Genomic DNA, 18,041 nt, shown 5'->3' with positions numbered 1-18,041 from the left:
TTCAATCTAGAGATTTACTTGCATTTTGGTCAAAGTTTGAGTCACACTTTGACAGCCCATTATTCTACATAATTCCTCTCCGTATTTCTCTCCATAAACCATCACCTTGGCATTTCAAACTTAAACTTTCGAACACCGATTCCAAGTTCTAACCCATCTCCTCCTACGTAAGCACGGGTAATTATTTTAAAGGGGTATGATATAAGACCCAATTATATGATATGAGACCTATTTGTATGATGTTATTTTGATATATTCAATACTTTTTTTTACTTTTCTAAATTTTTTCCTCCAGCATTATTTACTAGTGAACATGAAGGTATGTATAGTAAACAGCACAGCTGTGTAAATAGTTAGTTTAAACCCACAGTATTGCTGGGTTATGAAATGTGTGTATTTTAAAGCAAATACAACCTCGCAGTAACCAATCACCATGAATGTTTACATTTAAATTATTTAAAACTGCATAACTGATGTTTTTGTATATTGTATAAATATTTACTATCGATTCAGTTCCAATATAGTAACCATAAACTGTACACAAAATCATTATGTGGATGTTTATTTAAAATTATGTGAATGTCTAAAACTACATTTATTATTTCATTATTTAAATGATAACAACATGCATGCCTTTATGTTTCATATAAGTTAAACAACTGCTAATTTAAAATTACTTTTATTAGATATTGTTTTGATAAACAAACCCCCTTTTAAATGAGTGTAACTTGAAATAGAACAATTTTAACGGTAATTGTACAGCTAACTTGTCACTGTTGGTGACATATACTATAAATTCAAATAAATAACAATTGATTTAAACACACTAGGAACATTTTCGTACTACAAAAAACATCTCTAAATATACATGAAGCATGATTAAAGGGAGTTATTGATTTTTAAGAGAGCTCCCACATTTGGATGCTATTATATTGGGATTTTGTATTCCAACAATGAAATTACCTTACTTTCATAATATAGAACATGGTATGTAGTTTGCTTTTCTTAACTTGTTGTGAACGTTATAATACTGGCAAAACATTGAAGGCCTACTGCAAATACAAATAAAGTAAGTTTAAGATAAGCGAGGTTGATCTGTTCACTTTTTGCTATATGAAATGTATCATACAAAAAGTATATGTTTATGAATTGATTGGTAAAATTAAACTTATTTATTTACTTAAGAAAGAAAACTTTTAATGAAAGATTTCACATTGAAATCATGTACAACGCTGGTAATATTTTTGTATTATACAGGCCTACTGGTGTTTATGATTAAAATAATAATAATTTTTGTCTTTTATTTATTTTCAGGTTCAATACTCAAAGGGCCTACTTAGTTCATTGGCATCGTTTGAGCCTCTTGTAATACTGAATTAAACGATTTAGTTAATTTTTCTCAGTCTTTGTTAAAGAGGTTTGATTTCAAATTGGATTGAGGAGAAAGTAGTATTTCTTAAATCCAAAGTATAAAATTTAACCGAACCTTATTTTGTATAATAATTGTGATTAAAACTTTTAAAGTATTTGTTTTCTGTAAGAAAATTCATGAAGGAAATGAAATGAAGCCAATGTTGATGAAATTACTGCAATACACAAAATACACTTAAGATATAAAAATTCAAGTATGTCATATCCGAGATGGTTTTAAAACAGAATCTCGTTCTTTATATTTTTCCAAACCCAATTTCCCTAGATAACAAGTCTTAACATGTCTTGCGTTTCATTACGAGTTTATGCGTCCAATATGTAAAACCTAAAATACTAAAAATATTCTCAAAACCTTTATTCCGGAGCATGATTCCTAAATTAAATAAACCTTTCAAAAATTACAGGCTAGAGTTCAAAGTACAATCACAGGTCTGTCACTGTCAAATTGCAAGCTTCCAAATTATATTTCTTTGATCCCACGCGTTTCTGAATACAACCCCCTCCCTCAGTCATAGCTAGACAGGGGGGAGGGTAGAGGGGTGACGACGTCGAAAGTGTCAAGACTGTTATGTCTTATCTGAGACTCTCACTAAGCCAATTATATCGGATCACAAGTGCCTAATTAAGTGAGCAGCACACAATTAACGGTACTGTCTGTCAATTATGTCGTTATTATCTCAGGCACAGAGCTGTAGCGAACAATATGGCAATCAACGAGGACACCAACGTAAGAACCAAACGATAAAGCTAAAACACGTTAGTTGGTTTCAAAATTCAGTTTAAATGATAGTATTGGTAGTTTTACATTTATTTTAAGAGATTAGTAAATTTCACAAGGAGTGAATCAACGAGTACCGCAAAAGACAAATCTACATGTGCATTTAATGGTCGTATTTACTTGAATGTAGCATTTATATATTCCAGACGATTGTTTGATGATGCGTACTGATTTCCTCCAGAAGCAAAGTAGTAACAGCTTCATATTAGAGCTTAGCTTTCTTTCAGACATGAAAAGAGAGACTTTTGATGGTTGAATGACGATATAACATGGTGTTATATCGTCATTCATGTAACCATTACAACTTTAGTGAGCAAATTCAAATTGAAATTTGTTCAAGGTCGATGTGTTCTCAGGCCCCGTCACTGAAAAGTAACCCTAAGTTATGAGATAAAGTTGTTACTACTTCTTCATCTTACTACTTACTACAGTTTCCCTTCGGCAAATATGGGAGTTTACATTAAAATAGCCAGTCAGTGAGACTTTCATAACCAGGAGGAAGAATTTCTAGAACACAAAAATGTGTGTCTCCATGTATGAATGGTATTGAAAAGGTACAAGTTAGAATTTCACAAATGGATTATGGTATTACACTGATGACTCTTTTATAATTTACTTAATCACTGTTTTCACTCGTCACAAAACATCACACGAATAACAGTCACCCTCTATAGACTAGCCCACACCCACAAAAACAAAACATCCCATTTCTTGTCACCGTCTGTAATATGGCAGGTGACCTCGTTTCTATGTGAGGTTGACATCGACCGCGACTTATCTAGTGTCATCCACTGTGGACTGTTCGCTTTGTTTTTACCGCCATTGACAATCTTCGGTGCTCACTCTGATACTCAATTATCAAAAACCATGTTCATATTGGATGATCGGAAAAAAACATATCACTGTATTTAATGGTTCTAATTAGCATTATATTTTAAATACCATACATTTCAGTATTCAACAAAAATACACAACAATAAAGAGAAATCTTCAGCTGCTCTATCGTTGTCTATCTGTGAGGTCATGGTGTGGAATAATTACGATAGGTTGGATGAGAAATCGTATTTTCGCGTGTATAGTATTCATACTAATAGTACCAATTCGAATAACATTTTTAATTTTGAATAAAATTATTGATTTAACTGTGAGGGATATTTCATTCCTAAGTAACGTTTCGTTTTATAGCTAACAATTGAAAGTACTAATTTTCGTACTTTATGTCACTCGAGTAATTGAAACCGTCTTTGAACTAGTTATCTAAGTTAACAATTTAGTTACGTTTAGATCTCATATAACGTTAGTTTGTGAGTTCTATACTTCGATTGTCAGCATGGAAAGAGAAAATATAGAGTTTTGAATATCAAAGCTTTAACGAAATAATTTAGTAATACCAAAGGCCTTTAACTACGGTTTGATAAATCCATACCCAACTTATATTTTAATAAAATATATTAATTTGTATAGAGAAAATTTTGATTGACATAAATAAAGATTAATTAATAAGGTTCATTTTCTATAAGTTATTCAACTACGATTCAACATATACTCCGGTATTGACAACGTATTTCTTCAACCATTTGGACATCTGCCACCAGTGCTGGGTTCATTTGAACCCATTTGGAAAACATAACCATTATGATGATAATACAATTTTTTATTAAAAACACTTCTCACGCTTCATTTTATAAATACGGTTTTTGGCCTAGTTTTGCATACTTCTTCTTTGGCCCAACCCCACTAAACAATCGCACGGAAGCAGATAAGGGCTTCGGGCTGACCATTCATAAGACCTATGTCTGCCAATCCATTTGTTTCAAAACGGTTGTTTTGTCATCTTCTGACATCGCTGTGGTAGTGAGGGGGCTCCATACTGCAAGAACAGCAGGTTTCTTTCATTTTTCCACCCAGAAACAACTGGCCAAACTTGTTCGTGGAGCATGTTAAGGTACCTTAATCCATTCATGGTCTCTCGGTGAATAAAAGGGCCAATCCCCTGCGTAGGTGTGAGACCACACCATGCAGTCAATTTAGGCCGTGTTTGAAATGTTTGATGCTTTCTTTTTGGTTTCTTTTGACCGGTAACGGCAGTTATGTTTATTAACAAACTTTCCGACGTGGAATACAGCCTCATCACTCCACCTCGTATGTTGTTAACAGTTCAGGTCACTCACTCATTGTGCCACTGAACGAAGGTTTTTGAAAATTCCATGCGACGATCGCAATCATTCAGGAAAATGCTCATGAACATATTGAGATTTTCAGAGTTAAAAGGAGATATTTTGAATTAATACTTTATGGATTTGCATAGCAAGAAAGCCCTGAAGCAGTAAGCACTGATTTCTTTAGACTTCGTACAAACACTTCTTTGGCACGCGGACGACCAGGTTTCTTCTTGTTACTGTCTAATCCAGATTCCATCAACTTTTTACGACAGTTTTCGAATATAAAAAACTTTGCACCGCAACTACCGATTGAAAATTATACTTCATACTTGGCGGCACTGTATGTCCTAACCTCAATATTCAATACACCGGACATGATGATTGGCAACTGAGGTTTAGGAATAACAACCACATTAACGATCACCGTTTTATAAATAACACTTTATAAGTTAACCGTACAATCTTGACTAATTGTATAGAGCTGACACAAAATTGGGTATTGACTTATCAAACACCCTGTAGTTCGAAAATGGAGTCCTTACAGCGGCCCATGGGAGTAGCCAGTGACGTCATAGTCCCGTATTGTAAAGTTTATAGCAAGGGTTTGAGTTTATCGTACAGTATTTCATAATCTCCACATTTTCTGCAGGTATCCCTCGCCTTTACAATGAGTGAGTTATAATAACGTCGCGTACAAATCTTGTTACATTCATTAATTTACATTCCTTGGTTAACAAAAATGAGTATTAATCTAAGCTCTTTTTTGTCCCAGGCTAGATAACGTGTTTGAATATAATAATTATGCACAATACATATTGTAATTCACGTGTTTTGTAAATACAGTGGCTTTCAGTTATTTTTTTATTTGAATGTGCCAGTTAAATAAGATCCATATTGCACAAATTTTGAAGTAATTTTAAAATCTGGACAGTATATACATTTGATCAATTAACTGTTATTTACATACTAAATGGACATTGCAAAGAAACTTTAAGTACCGATTTAATTTAATATAAATCAATTACATGTTGGTTGCTCAACTAGGTTTGTTTTTTTATAGAAAACGTGTTTCCTTGTTTGTTCCTTTGAAAGGTATGAGTATTATAGTTTTAGAAAGATAATTATAAGTAGTAATGAAATATTGTACGTCATATTATCTCAATAAACATCAGTAATAGATAACTGTAAAAATGAAGGAGATTCTCATATAGTTAATGTCACTTTCCTTTACGCAACACTGAATAAGTGTCTCAATTCGGTTAATAATAGTAGATGGCTTTTTGACACGTGTGTTAAATGTATGAAATCGTAATTACTTAACAGCGATAAAGTTTCACTCCCGAGAACTGCAAGAAAGATTCAGTGAGCCCTTGGTTATTCGGAATAACGTGTATCATGTTATCCCCTGGAGTATCTACTTTGTTCCTTCACGGGGCAATGTAAAAGAGAGAAATCTTCTTTGAAATTTGGTGCTAATGTAGAGTGCTTTCATGATATGCAGGGTGTTCATGAATCTATGGAACAAATTAAAGTATGCTCTTAGTGAAAGTAACCTTCTACAATAAAGGTTTAAACTGCAATCTATGTTCTAGAATGTTTAAAAAATAAATATTTGTGTCTATATCTCACTATATTGATGTATTTTGCCAGACTTAACGTTAACGTCTACAGATCTTAATAACTCATGATTCCAAAATTTAACTAGTGAAAGGGCTTTCCAACATGACTGTAAATAAACTGAATAGTTAGCGATAACTTTAACAATAAAATATCGAGGCGTAATTGTGTAACAGCTCCGGAAGGCTCCCAATGCCTACCACTGACTTTAGGAAGCTTGTGAAAATCTTATTGTGAAAGTTATGAATGAATGAATGATCAATTCTCTTGATTGTAATTCCTATTGTACAAGCCTACAACTTGAGACTGGTTGAATCTAGAGAGATTGGGGTTGTAGGAGTCGTTACAAGGGGATGTGATCTCTGAGATTTATGCTTACTTCCTCTTGCAAATACAGTAAGTTCTTTGGGAGTATGAGCTAAAGGATCGAGCATGGAGAATTCTAAAAAATTGTGGTTGTAAGTAAATTGTGGTTTAAAAAATAAAAAAAAAAATAATGAAATGTTCCTGTTAAAGTTGTTGGGCATATTTTGAAGTTTTAAAGAGGTTCATATTAACTGAGTATACGTATAAGATAGATTTGAACTCACGAAGGAAACAATCATTTTATACATTAAAATAAACTAATTAACTATCGAATAATTATGAATAAATGTAATTATAAATTCAGTTGCTAGAATGCTTACATTTAACTAATAATATTTTGTGGACTTCTTTCTATTAAAAAGTGTTTACTTTAACCGTCCCGAACAGTATCATATTTTCTGTGGAAGGAAGGGAATATAAGGAACTAGTTTTTGGATACAACATCACATTTGAAGAAAATAAAAAATTGTAGAGATACAAATATAGTCCTGATCTTGTACAGTCGGTAACATTGAGTCGGTTCTTTCTTTAGAAAATAAAAAATATATTATATATATAATAAAATTTTTTAAATAGCCTTTAAGCACGCAACACTCAGTATACAATACCGGTATATTTTGGTGATAAAATTTATTGATAATACGTATCTGATCAGGAAGATAATCAAAGAATAATCAACTTACCAGAATTGTAGGGATTTGTGGTGGAGCAATCGACTCCTGAAAGATTAGGGCTGGGAGTGATTGGTGGATATCCAACCCGATTAGTTTGATATATATACTAAATTTTTCAACTGATATATTATTTATAGAAAGAATTGTTACTTTAATGTTTTATATAATTGTTTAAGCCGCTGTAAAGTAAGATATTTAATGAATGAAAAAATCCTACATGGTTTTGACAAAGATGTACGCTATAATTTTCATATGTTGCATATCTAAAAAAAAATAAAACCTGTAACATTTGATAAAATTAGGCATTGTAATAAATAAATATACACTGCTATAATTTTACTAAATCTGTAACAGAAAAAATTACAGTATTTTGAATTTAAAGTATTTTAACCTTGTACGTGGTAGAATATATTTCAAAACGGACAAATACAAATAAAACTGTTTATAAAGTTGCAAACAATAAAGTAGGCTGTAACCTTCAATTTTATAAATGCTTGTTCACTAATTGAGTACTACATGAAGCACTTTATTGTTAAACTTTTAATAAATTTAAATTTGGTCTGATTATTAAAATAATTTTATAGGCATACCCAAAGAGATTTTGTTTAAAGTATTTAATGCTAGATTCCTAATATCACATCAAACTAGTTATTAATTACTGGAAGGTCTTTAATTAAAAATGCTGTAACGTGTTGTTCTTAAAGTTTAAACCGTTTAAAGATCTCTTTAAACGGTTTAAACGGTTCAAACTTATCTAAAGACAAGACTAATTAGTTATTGCTTTATCGACACTGATTCACAGCGTAAATTTTTCAATTTACTTGATAGTATAATAACTCAGCAACAATGCATCCCGTAAAAGGTCAGTAACACAGTGATGTAGCACATGCAGGACTGAGACTTGTATTATAAAGGGATTCACGGTGGCTATGAACCCGCACCTGGGCCCAGCTCGATACACGGAACATCTCACAAACACACTACATCTCGCAAGAGGTTAGTAACACAGTGATGTAGCACATGCAGGACTGAGACTTGTATTATAAAGGGATTCACGGTGGCTATGAACCCGCACCTGGGCCCAGCTCGATACTGCCCGCATTCCGCCTCTGTTTCTCTTGTGCTCTACACGGCACCTCTCACAAGCACACTACATCTCGCAAGAGGTTAGTAACACAGTGATGTAGCACATGCAGGACTGAGACTTGTATTATAAAGGGATTCACGGTGGCTATGAACCCGCACCTGGGCCCAGCTCGATACTGCCCGCATTCCGCCCCTGTCTCTCTCGTTGCGCTACACGGCACCTCTCACAAACACACTACATCTCGCAAGAGGTCAGTAACACAGTGATGTAGCACATGCAGGACTGAGACTTGTATTATAAAGGGATTCACGGTGGCTATGAACTCGCACCTGGGCCCAGCTCGATACTACCCGCATTCCGCCTATGTTACTCTCGTGCTCTACACGGCACCTCTCAAAAACACACTACATCTCGCAAGAGGTCAGTAACACAGTGATGTAGCACATGCAGGACTGAGACTTGTATTATAAAGGGATTCACGGTGGCTATGAACCCGCACCTGGGCCCAGCTCGATACTTCCCGCATTCCGCCTCTGTTTCTCTCGTCCCCTACACGGCACCTCTCACAAACAGTAATAGATACAATGTATGCTCGGCCATGTACATAACGGCACATTCTTCATCATGATATTTACCATGTGAATACGGGTATTAAAGGGCCTATTTTATTACTAACTAAGTAAAACAATTACGATTTTGGCTATATTCTTGTATTTATGGCTTTCGAACGTTCTCGTCCTTAGTAAAAACCAACCCCTTGATCAGTCACTGGTGTTAGTGTATAAGTTACCTTAATAATTTGCCAGGTGACTGTCCTCTACCACCGGGTATAGCCACAGTCAGCGAGTGTGTAAAGTATTGTAGCAAATCAAATGTTGTATAATAGTTAAAATATAAATATTCTAGTTGTAGAGATGTAGCAGTTTTTCTACATTATAATAGTTTACAGTTATTGTATAGTAGGTGACTGCTAGAGACTATAATGCTCTCGTATAGGTTGTCCGCCATATAGGCTACCCATTGAGAGTTGAGCGTAATTAACGTTTCAGATAGATGTATTTCAGTTACACTACTTTTATAGTAAAGCCTGGGATAGAAACGCTCTAAATGTGTTAACTATTTTATGAGTTGTATCATAGCCAAACTTACAGTTTAGGCCTACAGTAATTTAAGCCGTTGGTTCTCAGTTTACATTTTAGTAGATAGCTTCGTACCAAAACTTTATAAAAATCTGAAGAATTGAGTTTATTTTACTAATTTTAATGTACAGACACACTACATCAATATATTTTATATTGTAACATACCAGTGTTTATAAATATTATATAATACTACAGACAAGTATTCGCACCTTAATATTTACAAGTTTATAAAATACTATTTTATAAAGAAATAGAGTATTATAAATTAATGATTATCTAGTATAAAAATGTAAATAACTTTACATTCCATGTGGTAGGTTCGTTTCTATGTGGTAAATTACTTTTATGGATATAGTGGATTTGATGGGTATAAAAAATTTGCGCAGTCGGTAGGACTCGAACCTACGCTCCCAGAGGGAATCTGATTTCTAGTCAGACGCCTTAACCACTCGGCCACGACTGCTGCTGATTTGTGGTTACTTTGTGGGTGTATAAGAACATAAGTACTTGGTTATAATACTTCAAGTGTTGGTTATAATGAGTGGTCTCCGGTTCGATGCCAAAGTAATTTAGAATTGTTCACATGATCTCCTTACTCTGTGTCATAGAATAACGTATTTATATATTTAAAATATTGTTACAATAAAGTTGTTATGATGTTATTTAATACAAAACGTTCAAGTTTTGTTGTAATATAATACTATTTGCCCTGAAAATTAAATACAGGAAATTGTACAATTTTACAAAAGTTTTGCAAGTAGATACTCGTAAAGGGAATTAGAGTATTCATTATACTGTATGATGTCAGCTTTCGCCGTTTTAACATGTTTTTCCGTGTCTGATGGTTGGTTTTAAGTGTGTCTAACTATAAAAATATCACCTACAAAAGATTACCTTTTCGTACTTTTTACCATTTTAAACCCGTACTAGATTCTGTTTCCGCCTAAACTAGTACAACTGAAATTTCAATTTCTGTATTAGAGTAAATTCCTTTATCGATTAACATACCAGATTGTGTGCCTATACAATTCATATTGGCTTTTAGCTCCTAGACTAGTTAGCTATAGGATAGCGTATTTATTAATTCTCATTTAACCATAGACATTGTTTACAAACATTCGAGCAAAACAAATTATATAGGAATACGTTTTTAAGCTTCTACTAAGCAGACGAATCCTATATATTAAACGATGTTTGATCTACAATCTGTACTACACAATCTGATAGTTAATAACATGACGTTAAAAATTTTAATGTTAAACCAAAATTATAACTTGACGAGACGGCTACGCGATGCGGCACGAAGAATTTTATTGTTACTTTTTCCAATGCCACGAGCAGTTCCATCTGCTTCCATTATTGTTTAAAATGTATTATCACTGTGTTGTCTCAGCCTCCTCCGCCGATTCTAAACAAGCGAGATTTCTGAATTTAGTTCGCGGTTTAGGTTTTGCTCTTAAAATATTGATATTACAGTATTTGCTTCTGAAGTTATATAAAATATTCCTACTATATGAATTATTGTATTGCGTTTCGAGAACTATTTCATCTTCATACTAGCATTTCTAATTTTGTATGGTCTAAATTTAGAGTTTTAATTTTTTCAATGGTATACACGTATTCATAATATCAGCCAATCAAGTGTTTGCAAGAAGGTGAGAGTGACTCAGCCCATTTCAACCTTCACATAATACTCGTATTTTTCATAAATTTTAAATTTTAGTTGTACTAAAATAAGTAGTTAAATGCCTTAAAAATAGATATGACAACAACTAGACTCTTATTATTTAATTGACTTGAATTTAATCTGTCTAGAACTTAAATATCTGTTTATTTATATTTTCGGTTCTGGGGAATATTTTTAGCACTTTAGGTCAGATTTTGACTGGTTGTGTCTATGCTTGTCTACTTTTACAAGGTAAGCATATTTTAATGGTGGAATCATACTTAAAACTTAATTGTCAATGACAGCAGGTGGTCCTCTCTTGTATGCCTTATCGGGTGTACAGCTTGGCGTTCCACAAGGGATATTAATGACAGTATCAAACAGATGTTCTTGTGTCAACATCTAGCAGCATAGATAAAGCTGTACCTCTTGTCCCCTAAAACTCCATATTACGAAGCACAGATCATACGATCTAATGAAGTTTTAGGTACTACGTCTACGTAGCTACATCTACCGTACGGTATGCAGCTACTGAGTGAACAGCAATCTTCGATACATGGCAACCGGCTCGGAATCGTACATCCAAATTTAAATTTTCTCTTGACGTGAGTATACGTAAGTATAGTTAAGTGATTTAGAAGGTAAATAAGGTAGTGTATTAGGTTCTTGGCTGGGTTAAAGTTTTTCTAATTTCATAGTAATGAACCTCTAAAATAACTTGAAGACAGAAAAGATTGTTAATGATGATAGTTGAAAACACGTTTTAGTTTGAAACACAGGAGGAATTTTGGAAATATTTATTTCAAAACCTGTATTAGATATTCAAACATAGTTTATAACTGGAAACCAGTGCGCTAATTCACTGATTTACATAGTTTATAGTTACAAGAGCGTTTACGCGTTTCTAGAAGTGCGCTTGAAAATGAGGGAATAACTTCTGTCACCTGAATATCTATAGATGTTTTCTCATTGAATAATGCAGTTTTAATTTATTTGCATTGTTTTGCAGATGCAAGTAAACTCGACTTTTGTGTGTGTATACACCTTTGTGTATAGAGCATTTACATGGAAATATTACTATACATTTATTCATTATAAAATCTACAGTTAGGTTCTAAAAATACTTTTTATGTTTAAAATGAGTATCAACGGAGTTTAATTCCCCTCGCGTTTATCGCAATCTGTTTCTCACTACTTACTGGCGAAAGCAGTTTTCTGTTTTTGTGTGTCTGTCTGTATATACGTTACCTTTCAAATAAGTTAACTTACGGAATAAAGATTTGGTTTTAAACTCCACCCCTATATCAAAATAGAATTTGTAAACATAGGTTTATTGTTGATCTTCCATGCTGACTCGAGCAATGAGCGCAGTTAAACTTGTTTAGTAATACATGGCTTAAGGTAAATACATTTATAATGGAATTTATTTTTATAAAATTAATTTTTTTTAATAAACCATTATTCAAGATGTCGTATTGTAAAATAAATTAAGATTAAATTATACTCTCCAGAATATATATAGTGCATAAATTCCATATCCTTATATATAAAAGTTTTTACTTAGCCTGAATAAAAGATAACCTCAAATAATACTTTAAATGCTTACGATTCCTCATAAGGAATGACCAGCAATGTATTTAATGTATTCTGTCTTTGGGATAGGTATCTTAGACTCTTGTGATTAAAAAATGTTTTTTAATTCTAAAAAAATGCAACAGAATATACCAAATGCACAAACTAAATAAAACTAATACTTGTACACATTAATGATAAAATTATTTCTAATACACGTCGATAATAAATAGAGTTTATAAAAGTCACTAAAAATGTATGTGTATTACAATATAAACAGGGAAAATTACCTACGTTCATAACGTCAAGAGTTTGTTTATTACATAGCAGAAATATTCGGTTTCTTCTCCGTTCGTTGTGAAGAGCTATAGTCTACCATTTATCTCGTTCGACACTTACAAACATATAATCAGCTGTTTTTAAGGTCATTCCAAGGTCAAATAGTTCACTTCTTGACCGACTCTGAACAGAACACCTTGGTGACCGGAGGAGTTATACATGATATTGACTTCTCTCCCGCCCAAACAGTGCGGATATGGCAAGAGGAGGATCGATTCCATTCCAATATTACAAGTCCTGGGGGTGGAATATGATAAACTCTGAAACATTTACTGTCCTTGATACTTGAATTCAATGTTTAAATATTTGTGCGCAGTGAGATTACATCGAGTTTCGCCGTCAACAAAATAAAAGCTTACGTAACTTAAAGAAAACTCGTTCAAATTATAGCAATTTTTAAAATTAACCCGAACAAGTATATTTATATGTATGCAGTCACGTTAACTCCGGGACATTACGTCTTGTGTACGGACGTGCTCTGTGGTACACCGGGGAGATCAGACAAGCGCGGGAACCGCCGGCTGTCAGTCGTCTGTACTGTCGGCAACAGGTGACACTTCCCAATGCGCTCTGCCAATATTTACGCTTATAATTACTTGGAAATTTGTTATTGGCAGCAAAGTACTGTCACGAATTTTAATAAAACGGTATTGAAAGTTTTCTGATGATAATATTATAGTGAAAATACGTACAAAATAACTTATCAAAACGTGAGAAATTCGAAGCCTTCAGAAAATTACACTGATAGTGTCGCAATCACACATATTTTGACCAAGTTAAAGTGTCCGTATTAAAATTTCAATTGAACCGAAGATATTAGTTTTATAATAGTAAGATAGGGAATTAAGAATTTAATTCGTATTTTAATTTCTTGAATCGTGATCAAAGTGTACTGTTATTAATGTACAAAACTTATTTAATTAAGTATGTGGGTATTTTAATTCGTACTTGTATTCAAAACATGAAACATAAGATAATTTATTTTAAACACATGAGACGAACTTACTAGTTTCATAATATAAAGGTATATATAGGAATACTTATTTCAACTACGTATTAGTCTAGTCTTTATATCTCATTAGTTACAAACTAGTTTAACAAAGTTTACCAATTCTCGTAAAAATGGATCAGAATTCGCCAATCTTGGTGATTCCTACACAATCTGATACCTATCAATACTATGAGTGGAGTTGACGCAGTTCAGGAAGACATTGCCAATGCGTACCTAACCTAATTTTAGGTTAGCTTCTTCGTAGTTAAGGCTAAGTGACCCCAACCATATGCTATATATGGTGACAGTCACGAGAGTACACGGGTTTGATTCTCGGAAATTTAAAACAAATTTGCAATTGGGTTTGGATTATTTTCCCTTAAAAGAAACTGCCACTAATCAACCTTTGAGGACGTTGCTTCTTTGGGACTTTGAAACATTGGTTTTTCATTGGGAACTCATATCGCCCAATCATGTTCTGTTGAAAGAGACTGCTGGATAATATATCTTCCATTTGTGTTTTTGATCAAAACAAGCAGATTTTTTTAACAAAGTGTTTAGTTCATGGCCATAGGAACGTTTTATCTGATCATTGATTTTATTTTACCACGAAACAGAAACAAATAAGCTTAGTCATACAACCTACTAACAGAAAGATAAGACTAGATCAACACGCATTACTTAAGACGTTCTACTTCATATGCGACACGTTGTCTAATGATAGCGACGTAAAAAACTTATTCGTCGGGTGTAGTTATAAATTTGAAGTTAATGCAGACCTACTCTTAGCATCAGCATATTTCAATTCAGTAACTCGATGTTAATTATGCACGGGACTGATAAGGGATAAGGAAGTATTTATGTTCTTATACACCCACAAAAACATCTAAATCAGCAGCAGTCGTGGCCGAGTGGTTAAGGCGTCTGACTAGAAATCAGATTCCCTCTGGGAGCGTAGGTTCGAGTCCTACCGACTGCGCAAATTTCTTATACCCATCAAATCCACTATTTCCATTAACGCAGTTTACCAAATAGAAACGAACGTACCATAATATGAAATGTTAAGTACTTTTGTCTGATTATTTGTATATTATATACTCTTTAATTTATAATACTCTTTCATTCTTTGTAAAATACAAAGTGAATTAGGGTGCAAATTTAAATACATGTATGTATTTTTTATAGTATTATAATATTATATGTGTATATAAACTCAAGAATTTTGTTATATTATAACTGATACATTAGAATTAGTAAAATCAGCATAACTTTTCAGGTTTTGAGATAATTTTGATAGAAAGTCATTTCTAAAATATTAAATGGATACCAACGGTATAAACTACTAGAAACTATCTGTTTGACTATAATACAACTTATAAAATAACTATTATAAAAGTCTGTTGTGCTTCAATACTTGAAATTAACACATTCACCAGTGGCTATACCTGGTGAAAGTTAGAGAGGACAGTGACTACTGGCAATTATAGCATATTCCGTAGTCGATGTATAAAACTCTTATACAATACCTGTTTTGCTACAATACCTGCAGTTAACACATGAACTGACTTTTGCTACACCCAGTGAAAGTTACAGAGGACAGTGACTACTGGCAATTATAGCATATTCCGTAGTCGATGTATAAAACTCTTATACAATACCTGTTTTGCTACAATACCTGCAGTTAACACATGAACTGACTTTTGCTACACCCAGTGAAAGTTACAGAGGACAGTGACTACTGGCAATTATAGCATATTCCGTAGTCGATGTATAAAACTCTTATACAATACCTGTTTTGCTACAATACCTGCAGTTAACACATGAACTGACTTTTGCTACACCCAGTGAAAGTTACAGAGGACAGTGACTACTGGCAATTATAGCATATTCCGTAGTCGATGTATAAAACTCTTATACAATACCTGTTTTGCTACAATACCTGCAGTTAACACATGAACTGACTTTTGCTACACCCAGTGAAAGTTACAGAGGACAGTGACTACTGGCAATTATAGCATATTCCGTAGTCGATGTATAAAACTCTTATACAATACCTGTTTTGCTACAATACCTGCAGTTAACACATGAACTGACTTTTGCTACACCCAGTGAAAGTTACAGAGGACAGTGACTATCGGAGAATATTCGTATTAGCATTTTTTCCGCAGTCAACGAGTAAAATTCTTATGCAATATATGATTTTTACAATACTTGCAGTTAACGCATAAATATGTGTGGTAATAATGTACACAAATAGGTTTATTTTACATATCTACTTACTATCGACATTTCTCAAAGTCTCTTCATATATCATAGAGGCACATTCGTAATCAAACCTTTTTTGTGAGCTTTTAATTTATGAATAAGAGAAACACAGGAGCTTACTTGTATTGTGGACGAAAAGCTTTAAAATAAATAATATATGAAATTTGTAAAATGCGATGTTTAGTACTGATAGTGAGAAAGTAAGATTTTTAAACCGTTACGTGCGTTGATGTATTCTTTATACCGTTTTCACAATCTTACTAAAACATTGACTCTGGGGACAGTTTTTGGGCGCATTGTATAATAAAGTATATTTAATTTCATACACAACTTTTTATAATTTTCTGGACATTAATGAACACATTTTAATTTTGTTCATCGTAAATTCATTTCACATTTTAGTATAAAATTATTTCTAGCCGTCTTTACCACTTGAGAAACTGCTCAATGTAGGGAACTCATGAATAGACACAAGTAGATTTGTGATGTAGGATTGGCCAGTAACAATATTGTCCAGGGCTATTCCTGTACTCTGACAGATCCCACAGGAGTGCTTAAACTGAGCCGCAGGCCATTTACTGTCCCGATTACTCATCATTAATTGATTACTAAAGGAGTGATTCAGATTGTTCCGCTGTTGTACTTCTGTTATAAGTATTTACCTGAGAGCTATTTGTTAGAGCTATACATATTGACTTTAATCGATATTCTTATTATAGGTAGTTTGTCATTTTCCTACTTTTCATATCCCTTATCAGTCCCGTGTATAATTAACATCGAATTACTGAATTTAAATATGCCGATGCTAAGAGTTAGTCTGCATTACCTTCAACTTTATAACTACGCCGACGAATAAATATGTCGCTATGATAGACAACGTATCGCATGTTAAATAGAAAGTTGTAATTAATTTAATGATTTAGTCTAATCTCTCTGTTAGTAAGTTGTATGACCACGCTTATTAGTTTCTGTGTCATGGCAAAAAATCAGTGACCTTGAAGAAACTGAAAGACACATGAACGAAGTTCCCATGGCCACTAAATAAAAACTTTGTTCAAAAATCTACTTGTTTCTAGCAAAAACACAAATGGAAGATGTATTATCCAGCGGTCTCTTTCAACATAACATGATTGAGCGATATGTACTCAAAATGGAAAACCAATGTTTCAAAGACCCTAAGGAGCAATGTCCTCAAAGGTTTGATTAGTGGCAGTTTCGTTTAAAGGAAAAACGATTCAAATCCAGTTATAAATTTGTTTAATCTTCCCGAGAATTGAACCCGTGTACTCTCGTGACTGTCACCATATATGGCATATGGTTGGGGTCACTTAGCCTTAACTACGATAAAGCTAAAAGTAGGTTAAGTACGAGGTTTTTGGGTAAATAGCACCGCATGGGCAATGTCTTCCTGAACTGCGTCAACTCCACTCATAGTATCGACAGGTAACAGACTTTCTAGGGATCATTAAGATTGGCGAATTCTCATCCATTTATATGAGAATTGGTAAACTTTGTTAAACTAGTTGTAATTAAAGGGACTTAAAGCCTATCCAATAGTTAAAATAACTTCTTTTAATTACGTATTAACATAGTTAAAAGAAGTATTCCTCTATAATTCTATATATTATGAAACTAGTAAGTTCGTCACATGTGTTTAAAAGAAACGATCTTGTGTTTTGATGTCTATTTTTTTGTTTCACGTTTTGAATACAAGAAGTACGAATTAAAATACCCACATACTTAAATAAATTAATTATGTAATTGAATAACAATATATTTTGATCGCGTTTCAAGTAATTAAAATAAGAATTGGATTCTCAATTCCCTACCTTACTATTTTAAATCTAATAACAACGGTTCAATTTAAATTTTAATACGGACACTTTAACTTGGTCGAAATACGTGTGTGTGCGCCAATAACAGTGTAATTTTCTGCAGGCTTCACATTTCT

General features: G+C 33.3%; 2 non-coding genes across 2 annotated transcripts; one reads left to right on the top strand and one right to left on the bottom strand.

Annotated features, from left to right (window-relative positions):
* Positions 1-9,638: 9,638 nt before the first annotated feature.
* On the bottom strand, positions 9,639-9,720 carry Trnas-aga. The gene has a single exon. It is a non-coding gene; the product is annotated as a tRNA-Ser (tRNA).
* Positions 9,721-14,722: 5,002 nt separating this feature from the next.
* Trnas-aga lies at positions 14,723-14,804 on the top strand. The gene has a single exon. It is a non-coding gene; the product is annotated as a tRNA-Ser (tRNA).
* Positions 14,805-18,041: the final 3,237 nt, after the last annotated feature.

This window comes from Homalodisca vitripennis, chromosome 1 (assembly GCF_021130785.1).
Source record: "Homalodisca vitripennis isolate AUS2020 chromosome 1, UT_GWSS_2.1, whole genome shotgun sequence".
Classification (NCBI taxonomy): domain Eukaryota; kingdom Metazoa; phylum Arthropoda; class Insecta; order Hemiptera; family Cicadellidae; genus Homalodisca; species Homalodisca vitripennis.
Note: the sequence above shows the minus strand (reverse complement) of the source record. Positions and strands in the feature narration are given on the sequence as shown.